This window comes from Pan paniscus, chromosome 12 (assembly GCF_029289425.2).
Source record: "Pan paniscus chromosome 12, NHGRI_mPanPan1-v2.0_pri, whole genome shotgun sequence".
Taxonomy (NCBI): domain Eukaryota; kingdom Metazoa; phylum Chordata; class Mammalia; order Primates; family Hominidae; genus Pan; species Pan paniscus.
This window is the reverse complement of record NC_073261.2, coordinates 49,637,311-49,656,401: the sequence shown is the minus strand read 5'-3', so window position 1 is coordinate 49,656,401 and position 19,091 is coordinate 49,637,311. Positions and strand designations below refer to the sequence as shown.

The 19,091-nt window shown below is 36.4% G+C and overlaps 1 long non-coding RNA gene across 1 annotated transcript in view; it reads left to right on the top strand.

The window, feature by feature from the left end:
* The window catches only part of LOC134728611 (uncharacterized), a 551,913-nt gene extending 540,862 nt beyond the window's left edge, over positions 1 to 11,051 (top strand). The window contains exon 7 of the long non-coding RNA XR_010109198.1: positions 10,956 to 11,051. This is a non-coding gene — a long non-coding RNA (uncharacterized LOC134728611). The remainder of the gene's footprint in view (positions 1 to 10,955) is intronic.
* Positions 11,052 to 19,091: the final 8,040 nt, after the last annotated feature.

The window sequence follows — 19,091 nt, the reverse complement described above, 5'->3', positions numbered from 1 at the left end:
ATTATAGATTCCTGGATTGTTGCAGAAACAGGTCAAAGTTCCCATATAACCTTCACCTAGGTTTCTACATTATTTATATCTTACCTAAATATGAAACAATATCAAAATTAGGATGTTGGTTTAGTGTGTGTATAGTTCCACATCATTTTTATTATTTTTCATAACCACAGTATATTCAGGATACAGAACTGAAATTTCACTTTTGGTAACACTTTATAGTCACAGCCACCCTTCTCTCCTCACCATCCCTAACCACGAGACACCATTTATCTCTTCTCCATCTGTTTAATTTTGCCATTTCAATAATGTTACATAAATGGACCACAATTTATCTTTTTTAGAAATCTTCATACATAACATATATTACACATTTGGAATTGTTTATGTTGCAATTGTTATAACTTTTAAGTTCAGGAGTACATGTGCAGGTTTGTTATATAGGTAAACTTGTGTCATTGGGGTTTGCTGTACTGATTATTTCCCCACCCAGGTATTAAGCCTAGTACTCATTAGATATCTTTCCTGATCCTCTCCTACCTCCCATCCTCCACCCTCTGATAGGCCCCAGTGTGTGCTGTTCCTCTCTATGTGCCTATGTGTTCTCATCATTTTGTTCCCACTTACAAGTGAGAATGTACTGTATTTGGTTTTCAGTTCTTGCGCTAGCTTGCTAAAAATAATGGCCTCCAGCTCCATCCATGACCCTGCAAAGGACATGATCTCATTCTTTTTTATGGCTGCATAGCATTCCATGATATATATGTGCCATGATCTCAGCTCACTGCAACCTCCACCACCTGAGTTCAAGCTGTTCTCCTGCCTCAGCCTCCCAAGTAGCTGGGATTACAGGTGCCCACCACCAAGCCCAGCTAATTTTTTGTATTTTTAGTAGAGACAGGGTTTTGCTATATTGGCCAGGCCTCAAACTCCTGACCTGAGGTGATCCACCCACCTCGGGCTCCTAAAGTGCTGGGATTGTAAGCATGAGCCAGTGCATCCAGCCATCACATTTTGTTTATCCAGTCTACCACTGGTGGGCATTTAGGTTAATTCCATGTCTTTGCTGTTGTGAATAGTGCTTCAATGAACATACACATGCATGTATCTTTGTAATATAGTGATTTATATTCCTTTGGGTATACACCCAGTAATGGGATTGCTGGATTGAATGGTAGTTGTGTTTTTAGCTCTTTCATAAATTGCCACAGATTTTTCGACAATGGTTGAACTAATTTACGTTCCCACCAATAGTCTATAATTATTCCTTGTTCTCTGAAACCACCTGAGCATCTTTTTTTTTTTTTTTTTTTTTTTGACTTATTAATAGTAGCCATTCTGACTGGTGTGAGATGGTATTTCATGGTGGTTTTGATTTGCATTTCTCTAATGAGCAGTGATATTGAAAGTTTTTTCATGTGTGCTTGTTGGTCTCATGTATGTCTTCTTTAGAGAAGTGTCTGTTCATGCCCTTTGTCTACTTTTTAAAAGGGTTGTTTGTTTTTTCCTTGTATTAAGTTCCTTATAGATGCTATGTATTAGTCCCTTTTCATGCTGCTGATAAAAACATACCCAAGACAGGGGAATTTACAAAAGAAAGAGGTTTAATCAACTTATAGTTCCACATGGCTGGGGAGGCCTCACAGTCATGGAGGAAGGTGAAAGTCACACCTCACATGGTGGCAGAAACGAGAAGAGAGCCCGCACAGGGAAACTTCCCGTTCCCATAACCATCAGATCTCGTGAGACTTACTCACTACTTAGAGAACAGCATGGGAAAGACCTGCCCCCATGATTCAATTACCTCCTACTGGGCTCCTCCCATAAAACGTGGGAATTAAAGATGAGATTTGGATGGGGACACAGCCAAATCATATCATGCTGGATATTAGAATTCTGTCAGATGCAAAGGTTGCAAAAATTTTCTCCCATTCTTTTGGTTGTCTGTTTACTCTGGTGATAGTTTCTTCTGCTGTGCAGAAACTTTTTAGTTTAATTAGATCCCATTTGTCAATTTTTGTTTTGATTGCAATAGCTTTTAGCATCTTCATCATGAAATCTTTACCTAATTTTATGTCCAGCATAGTATTTGGGATTTACTTTAATTTATCCTGAGTTTTTTGTATATGGCATAAAGAAGGGGTCTGATTTCAGTCTTTTGCATATGGCTAGCCAGTTACCCCAGCACCATTTATTAAATAGGGAGTCCTTTTCAAACCATTGCTTGTTTTTGTCAGTTTTGTCAAAGATCATATAGTTGCAGGTGTGTGGCCTTATTTCTGGACTCTCTATTCTGTTCCATTGGTCTGTGTGCCTGTTTTCTTACCAGTATCATGCTGTTTTGGTTATTGTAGTCCTGTAGTCTAGTTTTAAGTTGGGTAGTTTGATGCCTTCAGCTTTGGTCTTTTTGTTGGAAAATATTTTGAAAGACAAATTGACTTTTAATTTTGAGATATTTCTTTTATAGAAGTTTATTTTTTATTAAAAATATTATTTTATAATTTCTGCCTTTAGCATTTTCCATATACTCTTTAATATTCTTATGCAACTTATGTGAATATTTTTACATTTGTTAGCTTATTTAAAATTTCACATTTGAACTTTTTCACTTTGGTTTTATTTTGCTACATGTTGGAAATAGAAGCTTTATTTTGTTGTAGTAACTACTAGATACAAACTACTATCATCTTCCCAGTATAAGTAGGTAGGTGATATACATTCTTCTAGAATTTGAAAAAGACAACTTCATGGAATGGTAAATTATATACATACCTGCATACATATACATACATACTTCTACACACTTATAATCTTATGTTGTTGAGCCTATTTCTGAGATTTTTAGGTTTTATGTGAGCCATTTTTCTATTCTGGAAACTGTGTAGCCTTCTTCTGTTACTGTAACTTAATTGTATTTTTAATTTCTGAAGATGTAATTTTCCCTTTATCTTGCTTCTTTTTCAATTTCTTATTCCTAATCTTACACATGTTTGATTCCTCATCTGGTTTTCAAAAACATAAAACTATCATTGGGATTATAAATATAACAATATTAAATTCATAATATTTTGAGAAAATCAGCATCAATACAGTATTATTTCTCACTTGGTAACTTTCAGTACTTCTCTTTTTATTCAAGTTTCTTGTCTTGGAAGATATGTATGGACCAGTTTTCGTACAAGGTTTGCGCATCTATTGTTAGGTAAATTCCTAGGTATTTTATAAGTTACATGCCTTCACTTCACCCTAATAGTCTCTTGCCAAGTAATGCCATTCTAAGGGCCCCTAGTCAGTTGCACCAAACCAAATCTGACTGGGAATGTTTTCCAGTCAGGCTGGGTGGGGATTAGAAAGAATTCTCCACACAGCAGGCATTGGAGAAATTCAGCAAGTCTGACTTGCTCTCTGCCTTTGCAGAACTTCTGGTCCTCAGGGAAGCCTTACCAGTGGCAACCTGGCAAAGGCAATGGCTCAGTGGGGAGTCTGGCTCCAACACACGGGGATACTGTCTCCTGCTTCTCTTGTCACTACTCAGCAATTAGATGCTGTTTCCCTAGAGAGCTCTCCAACTATACTCTTTACAATGGCTATTTATAACGTCCACCTCTATTTTCAAAACTCAGATTTCTCCTCTTACTACAGCAGCTGCCCTGTAGCCTACTTCACAAGACAAGAGCAGCTCTATTATACTCTGAACTCCCTTAACTTTCCACCACATCCCCTACCAGTTTACCTGAGTCTGCACCCACCCACTTTTTTTCTCCTTGTAATAATAGAAAAGCTATTCCTCCTTTCATAGCTTATTTCTCAACCTGCGCTCTTGCACTCTTGGAGACCTTGCCCTATTGATTTCCCTCTTGTCTTTCTTCAACACATTTCTATCAACTCGCCTCTTACCCTCAAATTTAGAAACACTCAAGCTTTTCCCATCTTAAAAAAAAAATCCAATTTTCACCTGTCATCTCAAGTTGCAATTCTCTGTGGTTATATAACATTTCTAATTATTCATCCTTTGAATCAGTAATTTCTGAATAGCCTACTGAGAAGGCTATTTATTATACTAATCTTTTTAAATAATTGGTGCCAGAATTTCTTCATCAAATCTTAAATTATTATAGTTCCCAATTCACTCATTTATTTATATTATTCCTTTTATTTTAAATCTCTTTTCCCTATATTTTTAGTTATAGTCTTTAGAAATACAGATCATATTGTCCTTTCTTCTTACTTACTTAATTGAATGCTGACTTCATTTGTTATTATTCTTTCTCGTTTCATAATGAAAGTATTTGTTGCTACTATTTTTCATCTCATTTTACCTTTAGTTGCATCCCAAATGCTCTGATACATACTCTTGTCATTTTCATTTTTTCTATAAAGGGTATAATTGCAGTTTTGATTTCTCTTTGACCCAAAGTTATTAAGGATAGTGCTCTTGGTTTCCAACTAGCTTGATTATTTCAGTGTTTTTTAAATTAATTTTTGGAATCATCTAGTGGAAGTCTGATAATATGATCTCCACAAGGTATTTTTTATTACCTCACTGTTTAAAAACATTCTCAGACATTTAAAAACAGTATATATTCTCTGTAGGGTACAGTATTTAATATGGAACTTTTAAAACAACATTATTTTAATCATAATATTCCAACTCTGGTTTTTCATATTCAGTTTGTTTCTTTTTAATTTTTCAAGTCTAACAAAGCTAAATCAAAATTTTCTACTAAAATTGGGGTTTGGGTAATGGCTTCTTGCATTTGGATGTTATATCTAATTGGATAAATGCTTATGACAAAATATTTTCACTCTAGAGTAAAATTTTAATGTAAGTGATATAATCCTTTTAATCTTATTTCTTTAACCTGGATTACTATCTTGACCATTAATATTGGTTTGGTAATATGGTTTTCCTGATATGGTTGTGCTAATCCTTTTATGATTATTTTTGTGTGGATTGCCTCATAATTACCATATAGATGCATTTTGTGTTTTGAACCTTTCTTTAAAAATTTTATGTTAATAAAAAGTTACTTATACATGTATTTCTTAAGTAGCTAATTCTTTTGGAATGTTGTAAAATTCAAAAGATACACAACGGTATATATGAAAAAAAAAATCTCTCTCTCCCCTTTCTCCCAGGTACCCATTTTGTGTTCTTAGAGATAACACTAGTACTTCATAACTGTATATCATGTATGAGATGATCCACGTATTTATATACATTTGTGCACATGTGTTTTGTATATCATGAGATGTTCCACGTATTTACATACATTCATGAACATGTGTTTTTTTTCCCCAAATTACAGCATATTTTTATACTGTCTGTTCATATACAACTACACAATTCTTTTCAGTGAATGTAAAATATGCCACTGTTTTCCTGTATCATAATGTCCGTTAGTTTTCTTTCTTCCACTTCACATATTCAGCTCCCATTTTCTTCTTTTTCATTGCACATGAATTTTGGTGTAATTAATAACTTTGAAGATAATTAAAATTAGTCTAAAACTAACACATGCATAGGAAAAATGGAAATGCATTTTAAATCAACACTTCTATTGAGCTACATAACCATGTAATCAGATTACTCTTACACTCTCTACATTGACTATATTGACTTATTGATGAATACATCTAGAGATTTATTACAGGAACATTTGTTTCTTTAGGTTCTTTCGCAGCACAGGTGCAACCACAGCATTGATTGGGTCAAGATACATGAGAAGTGTAATCTATTACCACTTAGGTACAAATACATGCATCTTTACACTCAGATATACTCTTTGTGTTACTATTTATTTATTTATTTATTTTTATTTATTTTTTTGGAGACGGAATCTCGCTCTATCACCAGACTGGAGTGCAGTGGCACGATCTTGGCTTACTACTACTTCCGCCTCCCGGGTTCAAGCGATTCTCCTGCCTCAGCCTCCCAAGTAGCTGGAACTAAAGGCGCCCACCGCCAAACCCGGCTAATTTTTTGTATTTTAGTAGAGACGGGGTTTCACCGTGTTACCTAGGCTGGTCTCAAACTCCTGAGCTCAGGGAATCCACCCGCCTTGGCCTCCCAAAGTGCTAGGATTACAGGGGTAAGCCACCATGCCCGGCCTGTGTTATTCTTATAGAATTGTGTTTTACAACTGTAATAATTAATGTCACTTTTATTTTCATCAATTCTCCTACAAAAAAAATAAAATGTGTCACATTTAAAATTATATTCTGACAGAAGCAAATTTCTGTTTTAATTAGGCCCGATGAGACCTGAATCCTCTGCATACGGTTTTATAAATCTGATGATTAGAAGAATTTTGCACAGATTAGCATCTGGCTCTGTACATTTCAAAAGTTATTTCTTCTTCTCCACCATCCACATATTTTAATGCCCGGTGTCATAAGCCATGTCATTTTGTGACTTGACTGCTGGCTCTACACCTTCAACTGTGAGAGAGTCAGCAAAGTGGGTGGTAGGATTCTTCCTAAAAGCCGTTTCTACTTTGGGGCAGGAAGGCATAACAATTATGCACAGAATTGACTATAAAACATATAAATATATTCCTCTAAACCTAAACTGTGTACATTCACTACAAAATTTCCTCTTTGCCTAAGGAAACTTAACCTTTTTGGTGTCGTGAACCTCTTTGGCACTCTGAAGCCTGTGATCATCTCAGAATAATACATGCATGAAATAATAAAATAAATGAATTTTATAGAAATGCAGATATTGAAATAATACACTTATATTAATATATGTGTGTATTTGTTATTAAATTAAGTAACAAAACGTAATTCCTGTGATTTTACCACCATAAAAAATAATTGATATTATGAGATAGCTATTATAACTCTGTGATGACATTAAATATTTTTCGTGTCTATTAGTAAAAAAATAATCACAGGTATTGCTTATTTACTTTGATTTGCTGACGCCATTCATAAGTAAACAAATATTCTAAGTCATTTAATATAGAAATGTTCATTTCCCCCCAAACCTTAACATATACGCCCTAATTTCCATCCATTGAATCCTATACATCCAACTTTCAATGGCCACTCCAATACCAATAGAAGAAGAAGAAGGGTAAGGAAGGGGTAGTCATAACAATATAATAGTCTGAATTACTTTTGCAAATTTTATAGAAATCAGTGAACATGTGGGCATACGCTTACAATACTCCTTAGAAGACAACCATAAAAATATGGAATCCTGAAGCTTACAGTCCATTTAACTTTTTGATAAATGTATCTCCATTTACCTTCATGGTAAATCAGCTGGTGCACTGTATCTACATTCAATTTTCAGAAACTTTTATCCCTAAGTCTTATATTTAAACTCTGTATTTTCATCTTTCCTATTAGGACAATGGCTTTACTTCCTCAAATTGTTCCATTTCTTTGAAACATTATATTTTCTGTTTAATCCTCCTCACTGAAGAATGTATATGTGTATAGTGGAAGTCAAGGTGAACCAGAATACATGTCAGTTAATTTCTGTTCTCTTTAATTCAGAATAAGAAACATGAGAACGGTGCAGAATCTTTGCAATTGTATTTCACCAGTGAGAAAATAAGGAGTATCCACAATGAGGTGAAGACTGTCAAGACAAGGAATATTTTTTCCACTGAGTAAAGCTTTTACATATTTGTTGAGCTAGCCAATGCTAGATAGGACCAATCATCATCTACTAACTTACACAATTGACATCAATGTTCCCCTGTGGTCAACCAATTTGGTGCCTCTCCATAATTGGTGCCTCTCCATGCAATGCCCTTCCCAAGGGGGAAGATTATGTATCTTTATTCAGTAGAAATTACGTCTGACTGTGGGACTTGCTTTTGGCCAGTGGTTCTCACGCAAGGAAAATCTTGCCACCAAAGGGACATTTGTCAATATCTGTCAATATTTGTCAATATGACATGTTGGTTGTCATAACTAGAAGGAACTGTTGTTACTTGCTCTTAGTGGGTAGGGAGGACAAGGATGCTGCTTAAACATTGTGCAGTGTACAGGACAACCCTTTGTAACCAATAATTATCTAGCCTCAAATGTCAACAGTGCCAAGGCGGAGAAACCCCGCTTCAGGCAGTAAAATGTGAAAAGAAACAATGTTTCTCTTTCCAGGCAGGAAATTTGACAGTAATTTCATTAGTCATTACTTATCTGATAATGTCCCAGAGAGGGGCTACTCTACCAGCCTGGTTTCTAGAGTAAAACAACATGGAACTACCAAGAACTGTGAAGGGCCAGAGATTTATCCCATTTGCAAGCTAATGATGCCCCCTCTATTACTTACTTAATAATAATGTGTAAAATATTATGACTCATTGGACAGGTAAACAGAATGAGTGTTACGTTTCATGACAGTTTACCTTCCTAGCTCCCCAAGTCCCATGGGAGTGATATGAAGGAGCTCAGGTTGAGGAAGACATGTGTGGGAACTCTGAATTAGAGAACTCAATGCTTCCATAATGGATTAAACAAACCTAAATGACTTTGTCCCAGAAAGGAGAAATTATTTTACTAGATAGTAAACTAGCCTATTCTTTACTTCAGAGGGAGACACTATCTCTATTTTCCAAGGCAGCTCATTATACAAACATTTCTGCGAAGATAGTCCGGAGTAAAGTCATACCATGCTTCTGCTCACATGTTGTGCATAAATGTGAGTGAAGCATGGAGAATTGTCTCCCAAAGGAAGCAGAACCCCACCAAGCTGCACTGACCCTGTAGCAGAAGCTGGAAATTAACGTGTGTTGTTTTAAGTTACTGTGACTTGGGGCTGCTCTCTACCTTTACTGGAAATCTTACAACTTCTTAATCTTGATCTATTTACCAGATTATAGCCAGCTGACTAATTCTCACAAATAGTGATTCTTCTGCTGCCCAAATATATAATAGTTGCATTCAGTTTTCAACAGAAAAACTAAGGGAGAATATCTAAAAAGTGGATCACCTAATGCTCTCTTAGAATGTATTTGTATCCAGCTGTAAAGCCTCATCTGCCTCGCTGACAACTAACTTGTAAATCACTTACCAATTACTTGGAATAATGAGTATACCAATTAATATTAGTGCAACTGATACATTGTAAATATTTTATAAAGGATTTATTTGTTATTCATCATAATGTTATGTATTCTGTTACATGATAAATCATTTCAAAAGGTTAGTACGCCTGGTAAATAGTTTGTAAATATTTGCAAACAATTTATCTCATGTAATAACACATAAATAATTTGTGATTTATATATTACCGCATTCTTATGATTGGCTATTTACCATAAGTATTTGAATTCCTGGAAATTCATTTAAAGCTACTGAGCTCCAGAGTAATCTATCGTAGTTTGCTGTGGCTGGCAAAAACAGCAACAAGGCATTGTGGGGCTTTGTTTTTAGTTTTCATTTTAGCAGCTCTGTATGTATTTATGTTTTTAGTTATTTAAATGAGGTGATTATTAATGGTGAGTTTGCTAATTTTTAATAATTAATACTTCATAACATTAAATGAACATCAATTCCCCAAGTAATATTTTTGGAGTCCTACATACATTAACAAGAAATATTCCTATCTTAAAAATAATTTCAGAGGTTTTCTCTTGGAGTTGTCTTCTTCGTAAACGTGAACTTTTTCTGGATTTAGCCCATAAACCTACAGAGTTTATTTAAAAGCAAGACCAAAAATATTCTGGTTTCTTTTTCATACGCTATTCCCTTCACTTTTAAACACTTGCTTCCTTATCATATCATTCCCTCTCGAACACACTAAAACTTCTGTTCCCAATCAGATATAGCTTTCCATAATAATAAGATTTATGTATGTCTATATGTACTGATTAGAAAAGTAACGTAAATTAACAATAGAGCTTTTGTATGGTACGAAAAACTGAAATAGGCAAATGTTAAGCATCATCAAAAATATGTATTACTATCATTTGGGTAGATATCTTCCATTTTTTAGTCATTTTAGTTGTTTGATAACTATATATTATCACACATATTTGCAGATGGCACCCAATTTTATTTTTACTTGTAGGCTATAAAAATAGGTCCTTGAATGAGGACAAATGTTGATTCATATACTGGGAATGCTTCTGAGGAAACTGGTAAATCATGGGGCGTGTTTTTGTTTTAACATTTTAGCTGCAATAAATATTAGGAAATACATTTTTCATTGTAAGCAATTATGCACATATATCTTTTAAAGTCTAATAAAATAATTTTCATAATAATGACATACATTTTAATATTTTCTATTCTCTTTCTCACTTCTTCTATTTCATTTTTTTATGTGACCAGTGATTCATCAAATTCATCTGTTTAGTGGGTTGTAGGTAATGGAACACAATCTGCAGTTTGAAAAATACTTATTTAGGAGGTTCCTTTATTGCCAGATCAATAACAGATCCCTAACAATTAATGCAGTTACTTCTGGGACCTCGTGGCTTTTTTCAGTTTATTTGCTACAGGAGTCTTCAGACCTCTCTGTGGCCACACTGCACAGAACTACCAGTGAGTCAATCTCTGCCTACAGCAGAGCTTCTTGCATTTGTTTCAGTTTTAATCATTTATGTATCAAACTCGCTAATTCATAGGTGTTTGATCACATCAGAACACTCTATATCAAAGCTTCTCCACATTTTGGGTTAAATAATTCTTTGTTGCAGAGGGCTTTCCTGTCCACTGTAAGGTGGTCAACAGTATGCTTGACCTCTACTCACTAGATGCTGGTAAGACCCCACATACCCTTTACGACCATTAAAAATGTTCCCAGACATTATACATGTTTCCTGGAGCAGAGTAGGGCAGAGTTAATCATTCCAAGTTGAGAACCACAGCTCCATATGTTCAGGCATTTAAACAAGAGAAACTTACAAGGAGACCAAAAATAAAATTCAAAGGGAGCTCATATAGAAGGTCATCTTGTGACCCCACCCACTGCTCTCCCTTCTTTTGCTCAGCTTTCCAGAACCAAGGAACGATATGATCACCCACGCCTCTGCACCATGAAGTGAAGTGGGGACACATGTGGATCTCATGCTGCTGCTCACCTGAGGAACACTGCTTTGTCATTTTTTGTACTTCCTTTTGTAATAAAAAATGACAACTCTTTGTCTATTGATTTATTATCTTTAAATACCTTTTGTAGAGAAAATATTTTCAAAAGCAGCAGATTTTCGATGAGAAATTATTGTCAAATGATGTTTAAATGTGCTTTTTAGAGAAATATAATTACATGTTTCATACTCTTTCCTTCCTTCCTTCCTTCCTTCCTTCCTTCCTTCCTTCCTTCTTTCTTTCTTTCTTTCTCTCTTTCTTTCTTTCATTTTACAACATGCTGAATGCTGGTGATATAATGATGAACAAGCTGGTCTTTACCTTCACAGAAATAAAATTTTAGCTGTGGAAAAAGAAGATAGCAGTCAAATTCGCCCCCCTGCCCCCCCCCTTTTTTTGTTCTGAAGATGAGATAATTCCAAACCAAAATTTTAAAAGAAAAATCCTCATAGTCTTTTATACACAGATACACAAACAAGATTGGGGTTAAACTATAAATACAATTTTTTACACCTATTTCATTAGTGTAAATTAAATTATACCCCCAAAAAGCATCTATTGGTGTATTGTTTCCTTGTACAACCTCACTTTAATCTCAGGCAATCCTATTGAATCAGGCAATTTTTCAACAGAAATAGCATAGACAATCAGATCTAATCAACTCTCTTTATTTTTAAGAGAAGTCTCCCAATATGCTATGCTAAGAAAAGGGCAGAAGGAGAGTTTGACTGTAAGAGTAGAATTCACATTAAAATAAGTCAAAGCTGGGATTCATGGGAACTTAAAATCTGTTCTTCTCATTCCTCTCTCTCCCACTTCCTCTTCTTACCTGCAGTAACTATTCTCTCCTTACCTTTATTTACTCATAGTTTTTAATAGAAAAATACTAATTTTAGCTTGGGAGATAAATAATACTTTTTAAGTACTAACCATAAATCCTAAGTATAATAGCTGAAAAAGACAAAAAGGGAGGAAGTTCCAGGGCAACTCTAGCTATTGAACTCCTGTTCCCACTGAATTCTGAAGAAGAATTCCCAGTTCTTGCAGTGTGTGTCCACCATCAGATGCTGCAAGGCCCATCAATTCGAATGTCAAAAATACGTATGATGACAATAGGGAATATCATATGCATTACCTTGGCTGATTTCCTTAGCAATTGAACACGGTAATTGGGAGGAAGTTCTTGTCAACCAAGTTCTGACCCCTGAGATAATTTCTCTTTTCTATTTTCTTTTAGCGTCACCTTGAGAGGGGTTTTAGGAGTTCTCTTAAGGGACAGCCATAGCAGTTCTCTTCCAACTAATGTCAACTGAAGCCTGTTTATCCATGAAGCAAGTTTTGATACTATATACAACTCCATCATAAATGTAGTGGGTTACCTATTGATTTCACTGTTGATGCCAGGACATAAAAATATAATTTACCATCCATATCTAGCCATTTTTATTTGAATTAATGTTTAACGAGGTAAGGCATCCAGATTGTGTAAGCTGGGACTGACCAAGATGCACCAGCATTTATGTTCATCTTACTTAAAAGGCAGTATCAGTTGACTCATTAAAATTGTACATATTGATGGTGTACAATTTGATGCTTCACTACATATATATGTTGTGTAGTGATCAAGTCAGGATATTTAGTGTGACCATCCTTCCATGCATCTATCATTTCTTTGTGGCAAGAACATTAAAAAGCCTCTCTTCTAGCTATTTTATAATATACAATGCCTTACTGTTAACCATTCTTAGCCTACTGTGCCTTAGAACATAAATATATACAAGTAGAATGTGCCAATGAAAAAAATTTTAAAGGCAATACCAGTATCTCAGATTCACTATACCTGTTGGTATACTCATCTTGAAAACTGTAGGCATTCCACAACAACTTTACCTTTGGGACATCAATAATTTAGTAAAGATTGGGGCAAGGCTCTTCCCATCTCATGAATATTTAATTAATTGTCTTGCTCCCAGAACCTGGAGAGTAACAGGATATTGGGAGTCTCAGCAGCACTACTTTATCCCCTAGTTATCTTCACATATTGCCACGTTGCTTATGATGCAGTAAAGTCCTAATGATTGAGTCACAGTGAAAAGGATCAGATCTTCACTCTTCCCAGCAAGGGGGTAGAACCAACAGAAAGTGCTTGAGGGCCTCTGCAGGTCAACATTCTTCACTTCTTACTGCTCTTTCAAAATACTGTAGCCCCATTCTAATTACCATAATCAGTTTGGATGTTTCCAAACAACCCCATTCTAATTGCCATAATCAGATTGGATATTTCCAAACAGGCATGAACTTTGACCCTGTAATTCTAATGTGGAAGAGAAAAATAATATAAATAATATTCAGTTATTATGTACCAGGTGCTGCTCTAAGTACCTTAGATAATAATGCCATGGTGTGGAAAGGCAGAGGGCACTTAATTGTCCTGCTAAGGGTCACAGAGGTCTATTAAGGGATGGAGCCAACATTTGAAATTAAGCAGTGTGGCTGCAGAGTTCATGTATTTAGCCATCCTCCCATAATTCTTCTGAAGAATTCAGGACCTATAATTTGATGTTTAACAGATTGATTTCCAGACACCTCTGCTTTCAAAGTATCAGTCTCTCTACAGAAGAGAATTCCTGCAAGACAGAGGCCTCAATTCTTCCACTATCATCCAGGTATACATGAAGTTGCCATTTTAGCACAATTCTTGATTTGGGCCATGGGAGTAATTAATTCAGTGCATTCTACTCATACTTCACTGAAGACTTTGCTCTCAGTGGGTATAGTTATTTAAAGAATATGGGCAATATTAAATGAGGTCAATTCCATTATCCCTATCCTCCATATTTTCTATGCTTCTATTTGAATTAGGGTCAATCTTCTGGATCAAAGTTGATTTTTCTAACCTTGGTGAAAAACAGAGTCATGGTGTAGTTGCAATGTTTTCCAGCAACATGTTTGTCGCTCTATGTCTTTGACCTATTCTCCCTCCCTAGGCCACGTTCAAACTGCCTTCACCTCTACAAATGTGTCTCTTGCCAAGTGAACTGAATGTTTTTTTTTTTTTTTTTTGGTCCTGGGTTTGAGAAGAATACATTTCTATTTTAAAGTCTTTTGCTTTCTGAGCCTTCCAATAAGAGGATCATCCTCAAGCATTAAGAATTTCATTTGTAGCTGGGCCCGGCGGCTCATGCCTATAATCCCAGCATTTTGGGAGGCCAAGGCCAGTGGATCACTTGAGGTCAGGAGTTCAACACCAACCTGGTCAACAAGGTGAAACCACGTCTTTACTAAAAATGCAAAAGTAATCTGGGTATGGTGGTGTACACTTGTAGTCCCAGCTACTTGGGAGGCTGAGGTGTGAGAATCACCTGAACCTGGAAAGCGGAGGTTGTAGTGAGCTGAGTTCATGCCACTGCACTCCAGCCTGGGAGACAAAGTGAGACTCTTGTCTCCAAAAACAAACAAACAAGAATTTTATTTGTTTTCAATTTAATCATATTGTTAGGTATATTTTCTCCATTTTTTTTTAATTTTTATTTTTATTATACTTTAAGTTTTAGGGTACATGTGCACAATGTGCAGGTTAGTTACATATGTATACATGTGCCACGCTGGTGTGTTGCACCCATTAACTCATCATTTAGCATTAGGTATATCTCCTAATGCTATCCCTCCCCCCTCCCCCCACCCCACAACAGTCCCCAGAGTGTGATGTTCCCCTTCCTGTGTCCACGTGTTCTCATTGTTCAATTCCCACCTATGAGTAAGAACATGGGGTGTTTGGCTTTTTGTCCTTGCAATAGTTTACTGAGAATGATGATTTCCAATTTCATCCATGTCCCAACAAAGGACATGAACTCATAATTTTTTGTGGCTGCATAGTATTCCATGGTGTATATGTGCCACATTTTCTTAATCCAGTCTATCATTGCTGGACATTTAGGTTGGTTCCAAGTCTTTGCTATTGTGAATAGTGCCGCAATAAACATACATGTGCATGTGTCTTTATAGCAGCATGATTTATAGTCTTTCGGGTATATACCCACTAATGGGATGGCTGGGTCAAATGGTATTTCTAGTTCTAGATCCCTGAGGAATCGCCACACTGACTTCTACAATGGTTGAACTAGTCTCCAGTCCCACCAACAGTGTAAAAGTGTTCCTATTTCTCCACATCCTCTCCAGCACCTGTTGTTTCCTGACTTTTTAATGATTGCCATTCTAACTGGTGTGAGTGGTATCTCATTGTGGTTTTCATTAGCATTTCTCTGATGGCCAGTGATGGTGAGCATTTTTTTTTGTGTTTTTTGGCTGCATAAATGTCTTCTTTTGAGAAGTGTCTGTTCATATCCCTCACCCACTTTTTGATGGGGTTGTTTGTTTTTTTCTTGTAAATTTGTTTGAGTTCATTGTAGATTCTGGATATTAGCCCTTTGTCAGATGAGTAGGTTGTGAAAATTTTCTCCCATTTTGTAGGTTGCCTGTTCACTCTGATGGTAGTTTCTTTTGCTGTGCAGAAGCTCTTTAGTTTAATGAGATCCCATTTGTCAATTTTGGCTTTTGTTGCCATTGCTTTTGGTGTTTTAGACATGAAGTCCTTGCCCACGCCTATGTCCTGAATGGTAATGCCTAGGTTTTCTTCTAGGGTTTTTATGGATTTAGGTCTAATGTTTAAGTCTTTAATCCATCTTGAATTAATTTTTGTATGAGGTGTAAGAAAGGGATCCAGTTTCAGCTTTCTACATATGGCTAGCCAGTTTTCCCAGCACCATTTATTGAATAGGGAATCATTTCCCCATTGCTTGTTTTTCTCAGGTTTGTCAAAGATCAGATAGTTGTAGATATGTGGCACTATTTCTGAGGGCTCTGTTCTGTTCCATTGATCTATATCTCTGTTTTGGTACCAGTACCATGCTGTTTTGGTCACTATAGACTTGTAGTATAGTTTGAAGTCAGGTAGTGTGATGCCTCCAGCTTTGTTCTTTTGGCTCAGGATTGACTTGGCGATGTGGGCTCTTTTTTAGTTCCATATGAACTTTAAAGTAGTGTTTTCCAATTCTGTGAAGAAAGTCATTGGTAGCTTGATGGGGATGGCATTGAATCTATAAATTACCTTGGGCAGTATGGCCATTTTCACAATATTGATTCTTCCTACCCATGAGCATGGAATGTTCTTCCATTTCTTTGTATCCTCTTTTATTTCCTTGAGCAGTGGTCTGTAGTTCTCCTTGAAGAGGTCCTTCACGTCCCTTGTAAGTTGGATTCCTAGGTATTTTATTCACTTTGAAACAACTGTGAATGGGAGTTCACTCATGATTTGCCTCTCTGTTTGTCTGTTATTGGTTTATAAGAATGCTTGTGATTTCTGTACATTGATTTTGTATCCTGAGACTTTGCTAAAGTTGCTTATCAACTTAAGGAGGTTTTGGGCTGAGACAGTGGGGTTTTCTAGATATACAATCATGTCATCTGCAAACAGGGACACTTTGACTTCCTCTTTTCTTAATTGAATACCCTTTATTTCCTTCTCCTGCCTAATTGCCCTGGCCAGAACTTCCAACACTATGTTGAATAGGAGTGGTGAGAGAGGGCATCCCTGTCTTGTGCCAGTTTTCAAAGGGAATGCTTCCAGTTTTTGCCCATTCAGTATGATATTGGCTGTGGATTTGTCATAGATAGCTCTTATTATTTTGAGATACTTCCCATCAATACCTAATTTATTGAGAGTTTTTAGCATGAAGCATTGTTGAATTTTGTCAAAGGCTTTTTCTGCATCTATTGAGATAATCGTGGTCTTTGTCTTTGGTTCTGTTTATATGCTGGATTACATTTATTGATTTGCATATATTGAACCAGCCTTGCATCACAGGGATGAAGCCCACTTGATCATGGTGGATAAGCTTTTTGATGTGCTGCTGGATTCGGTTTGCCAGTATTTTATTGAGGATTTTTGCATCAATGTTCATCAAGGATATTGGTCTAAAATTCTCTTTTTTGGTTGTGTCTCTGCCTGGCTTTGGTATCAAGACGATGCTGGCATCATACAATGAGTTAGGGAGGATTCCCTCTTTTTCTATTGATTGGAATAGTTTCAGAAGGAATGGTACCAGTTCCTCCTTATACCTCTGGTAGAATTCGTCTATGAATCCATCTGGTCCTGGACTCTTTTTGGTTGGTAAGCTATTGATTATTGCCACAATTTCAGATCCTGTTATTGGTCTATTCAGAGATTCAACTTCTTCCTGGTTTAGTCTTGGGAGGGTGTATGTGTCGAGGAATTTATCCATTTCTTCTAGATTTTCTAGTTTATTTGCGTAGAGGTGTTTGTAGTATTCTCTGATGGTAGTTTGTATTTCTGTGGGATCAGTGTTGATATCCCCTTTGTCACTTTTTATTGCATCTATTTGATTCTTCTCTCTTTTTTTATTAGTCTTGCTAGCAGTCTGTCAATTTTGTTGATCCTTTCAAAAAACCAGCTCCTGGATTCATTAATTTTTGAAGGGTTTTTTGTGTCTCTATCTCCTTCAGTTCTGCTCTGATTTTAGTTATTTCTTGCCTTCTGCTAGCTTTTGAATGTGTTTGCTCTTGCTTTTCTAGTTCTTTTCATTGTGATGTTAGGGTGTCAATTTTGGATCTTTCCTGCTTTCTCTTGTGGGCATTTAGTGGTATAAATTTCCCTCTACACACTGCTTTGAATGTGTCCCAGAGATTCTGGTATGTTGTGTCTTTGTTCTCGTTGGTTTCAACGAACATCTTTATTTGTGCCTTCATCTCGTTATGTACCCAGTAGTCATTCAGGAGCAGGTTGTTCAGTTTCCATGTAGTTGAGCAGTTTTGAGTGAGTTTCTTAATCCTGAGTTCTAGTTTGATTGCACTGTGGTCTGAGCGATAGTTTGTTACAATTTCTATTCTTTTACATTTGCTGAGGGGAGCTTTACTTCCAAGTATGTGTTCAGTTTTGAAATAGGTGTGGTGTGGTGTTGAAAAGAATGTATATTCTGTTGATTTGGGGTGGAGAGTTCTGTAGATGTCTATTAGGTCTGCTTGGTGCAGAGCTGAGTTCAATTCCTGGGTATCCTTGTTAACTTTCTGTCTCATTGATCTGTCTAATGTTGACAGTGGGGTGTTTAAGTCTCCCATTATTAATGTGTGGGAGTCCAAGTCTCTTTGTAGGTTACTGAGGACTTGCTTTATGAATCTGGGTGCTCCTGTATTGGGTGCATATATATTTAGGATAGTTAGCTCTTCTTGTTGAATTGATCTCTTTATCATTATGTGATGGCCTTCTTTGTCTCTTTTGATCTTTGTTGGTTTAAAGTCTGTTTTATCAGAGACTAGGATTGCAACCCCTGCCTTTTTTTGTTTTCCATTGGCTTGGTAGATCTTCCTCCATCCTTTTATTTTGAGCCTATGTGTGTCTCTGCATGTGAGATGTGTTTCCTGAATACAGCACACTGATGGGTCTTGGCTCTTTATCCAATTTGCCAGTCTGTGTCTTTTAATTGGAGCATTTAGTCCATTTACATTTAAAGTTAATATTCTTCTGTGTGAATTTGATCCTGTCAGTATGATGTTAGCTGGTTATTTTGCTCGTTAGTTGATGCAGTTTCTTCCTAGCCTCGACGATGTTTACATTTTCCCATGGTCTTGCAGCGGCTGGTACCGTTTGTTCCTTTTCATGTTTAGTGCTTCCTTCAGGAGCTCTTTTAGGGCAGGCCTGGTGGTGACAAAATCTCTGAGCATTTGCTTGTCTGTAAAGTATTTTATTTCTCCTTCACTTATGAAGCTTAGTTTGGCTGGATATGAAATCTGGGTTGAAAAGTTTTTTCTTTATGAATGTTGAATATTGGCCCCCACTCTCTTCTGGCTTGTAGAGTTTCTGCCGAGAGATCTTCTGTTAGTCTCATGGGCTTCTCTTTGAGGGTAACCCGACCTTTCTCGCTGACTGCCCTTAACATTTTTTCCTTCATTTCAACTTTGGTGAATCTGACAATTATGTGCTTTGGAGTTGCTCTTCTCGAGGAGTATCTCTGTGGCGTTCTCTG